General features: G+C 40.8%; 1 pseudogene; it reads right to left on the reverse strand.

Moving 5' to 3' along the window:
• Positions 1-799: 799 nt before the first annotated feature.
• On the reverse strand, positions 800-951 carry LOC142357448 (5.8S ribosomal RNA; annotated as a pseudogene).
• Positions 952-4,080: the final 3,129 nt, after the last annotated feature.

The following is a 4,080-nucleotide window of genomic DNA, read 5'->3' on the forward strand; positions in this document are numbered from 1 at the left end:
AACCTACTAGAAGCAGCATAATACTTGTATTCAACAATTTCTGTATCAAATCCCAGTTTTCTCTGGTGCATCTTTGCCAAACTATTCCAAACTGCCTGAGTCTGAATACCAATTACAGGTACTAGTAAATGCACGTTACTAAGGACTATATAGTTCTAGGTTACTGTACACAACGACGTTCACATGTTGATGTTTCAGCTGCCGCTTACTAGAAACAACATAATACTTATCGTGCATACCTTTCCATAACTTGTCCTTTTCAGATGCATTAGTTTCCCTTTGTCTTGGCTTCTACAGTCAGACTGGCTACTAGTAACAGCACAGTACTAATCACATATCGTTCTACAGTTTGCAGACAACTTTCACATGTTGATGTTTCAGCTTTCGCCTACTAGAAACAACATAATACTCGCTGTATACATTTGTAGTTCTCTATGTAACTTTCATGTGAAGAAGTTTCGCCAGTCTTTTTGACTGTCTCAAATCTGAGTCATGCTTAGGCTACTAGTTGCTTCATAGTACTTATCGCCTCGAGATCATTGAACAAAACTTGATTTTCACATGTTGCTGTTTCAGCTTCCGCTTACTAGAAACAACATAATACTAGTCTCATTAAGTTCCGTCTCTTTGCAATTTTCTTATGAAGAAAATTCGCCATCACAATGACTCCAGCAGTTCTTGATCAAGGAATGCAATCATTGATCAGAATGCTATTATTTGAATCGGTTCTGCTTTAAGTGTTCCAATTTTATTGGAAGCACCAACAATAGAACATCAATGTGTTCAATCGAGAGTTATATAACCCTGAATCGGACGCAGTCAACAGCCGAAGCCGAGACCGCCTTTTGCGTTAGAGAGGTCGGTAAACAAATCTTGCGATTCATACCGAATTAACACATATAGCTGTGCTCCTCTTCGTAAAGCGAGCCAAGTGATCCCCTGTTGAAGGATGTATTTGGACCAATCTAGTAGCATTTGGTTTCCAACAAGCTCTCCCAAGTTAGCTTACTTATTGGGCTTTTCAACCAATTCGGTTGGCTACAAGCATCATCAAAGTACTAGCCACAGTTTGATCGCAAAATTCTACGACTTTCACATGTTGATGTTTCGGCTTGCGCTTAGCCTACTATAAGCAACATAATACTAGTCATATCATAGAGCGTGATCAGCTTGTGACGTTCTCATGATGAAGTTTCACCAACAGTGTCTCACTTCGAGCTTAAATCCAGCTACTAGTAACTACACAGTACTGACTGCAACGATAACTTTTATCTATACCTTTCACATGCTGCGCTTTCGGCCAGGGCCTACTAACGTCAACATAATACTCGATATAAACTTTTGTTCATGATGCAGCTTCCCCATGCAGAAGTTTCGCCTTCAAATGCTCTCTTGGCCATATGACGTAAGAAAAGGTTACTAGTAACATCACAGTACTAGCCACAGTTTGATTGCAAAATTCTACGACTTTCACATGTTGATGTTTCGGCTTGCGCTTAGCCTACTAGAAGCAACATAATACTAGTCATATCATAGAGCGTGATCAGCTTGTGACGTTCTCATGATGAAGTTTCACCAACAGTGTCTCATTTCGAGCTTAAATCCAGCTACTAGTAACTACACAGTACTGACTGCAACGCTAACTTTTATCTATACCTTTCACATGCTGCGCTTTCGGCCAGGGCCTACTAACGTCAACATAATACTCGATATAAACTTTTGTTCATGATGCAGCTTCCCCATGCAGAAGTTTCGCCTTCAAATGCTCTCTTGGCCATATGACGTAACACAAGGTTACTAGTAACATCACAGTACTAGCCACAATTTGATCGCAAAATTCTACGACTTTCACATGTTGATGTTTCGGCTTGCGCTTAGCCTACTATAAGCAACATAATACTAGTCATATCATAGAGCGTGATCAGCTTGTGACGTTCTCATGATGAAGTTTCACCAACAGTGTCTCACTTCGAGCTTAAATCCAGCTACTAGTAACTACACAGTACTGACTGCAACGATAACTTTTATCTATACCTTTCACATGCTGCGCTTTCGGCCAGGGCCTACTAACGTCAACATAATACTCGATATAAACTTTTGTTCATGATGCAGCTTCCCCATGCAGAAGTTTCGCCTTCAAATGCTCTCTTGGCCATATGACGTAAGAAAAGGTTACTAGTAACATCACAGTACTAGCCACAGTTTGATTGCAAAATTCTACGACTTTCACATGTTGATGTTTCGGCTTGCGCTTAGCCTACTAGAAGCAACATAATACTAGTCATATCATAGAGCGTGATCAGCTTGTGACGTTCTCATGATGAAGTTTCACCAACAGTGTCTCATTTCGAGCTTAAATCCAGCTACTAGTAACTACACAGTACTGACTGCAACGCTAACTTTTATCTATACCTTTCACATGCTGCGCTTTCGGCCAGGGCCTACTAACGTCAACATAATACTCGATATAAACTTTTGTTCATGATGCAGCTTCCCCATGCAGAAGTTTCGCCTTCAAATGCTCTCTTGGCCATATGACGTAACACAAGGTTACTAGTAACATCACAGTACTAGCCACAATTTGATCGCAAAATTCTACGACTTTCACATGTTGATGTTTCGGCTTGCGCTTAGCCTACTAGAAGCAACATAATACTAGTCATATCATGGAGCGTGATCAGCTTGTGACGTTCTCATGATGAAGTTTCACCAACAGTGTCTCATTTCGAGCTTAAATCCAGCTACTAGTAACTACACAGTACTGACTGCAACGATAACTTTTATCTATACCTTTCACATGCTGCGCTTTCGGCCAGGGCCTACTAATGTCAACATAATACTCGATATAAACTTTTGTTCATGATGCAGCTTCCCCATGCAGAAGTTTCGCCTTCAAATGCTCTCTTGGCCATATGACGTAACACAAGGTTACTAGTAACATCACAGTACTAGCCACAATTTGATCGCAAAATTCTACGACTTTCACATGTTGATGTTTCGGCTTGCGCTTAGCCTACTAGAAGCAACATAATACTAGTCATATCATAGAGCTTGATCAGCTTGTGACATTCTCATGATGAAGTTTCACCAACAGTGTCTCATTTTGAGCTTAAATCCAGCTACTAGTAACTACACAGTACTGACTGCAACAATAACTTTTATCTATACCTTTCACATGCTGCGTTTTCGGCCAAGGCCTACTAACGTCAACATAATACTCGATATAAAATTTTGATCATGATGCAGCTTTCCCATGCAGAAGTTTCGCCTTCAAATGCTCTCTTGGCCATATGACGGAACACCAGGTTACTAGTAACATCACAGTACTAGCCACAGTTTGATTGCAAAATTCTACGACTTTCACATGTTGATGTTTCGGCTTGCGCTTAGCCTACTAGAAGCAACATAATACTAGTCATATCATAGAGCGTGATCAGCTTGTGACGTTCTCATGATGAAGTTTCACCAATAGTGTTTCATTCGAATTGGTTCTGCTTTAAGCTCTCCAATTGTTTTGGATGAACCAGTTTTGCCCTTCGAAGCCACTTTTGTGAGCTTTTGTGGGTCTTTACCAAGAGGATATACCTCAAGGCCTCTTTCAATTCCTTTAAGTTCTTTCAACTCCTTTACAGTTTCTAGGTTCACATAGCTGCAAACCTTATTTCTAGTTTTAAGTCTGGCCAACTTGGGGAGAGTTGGTGCAGACCGTGACCAATTCTAGTAGGATGCCACAACAAGAATGTGATCAACTTAGCTTGTCGATGAACCTGCCCCACATTCAAACAACTCTATCGCCTTTTCCTCGTATAGTTATATGCGAGGGCCTCTCATAGAGAGCGCTGTTAGCAACCTTTTCCACATAGACGATAAAGTTGTGAGTGTTTTGCACATGGCTGTTGTCATCACCACGTGACGAGTCAACTCAGCTTGACTCTCTACACTCCAACAAGCTTTGCACATACGCCTTTAGTTCAGTATGTGTCTTTAATCTGACTCCGGTGCCTCAAGCCGGAAAAATTGTCAGATTATGATCATTATCGGTTAGTCATCCCGATGCAAGATCGTATCGTACTGTCTTTG

Source organism: Convolutriloba macropyga, unplaced genomic scaffold (genome assembly GCF_964194025.1).
Source record: "Convolutriloba macropyga unplaced genomic scaffold, txConMacr16.3 SCAFFOLD_6586, whole genome shotgun sequence".
Taxonomy (NCBI): Eukaryota; Metazoa; Xenacoelomorpha; order Acoela; family Convolutidae; genus Convolutriloba; species Convolutriloba macropyga.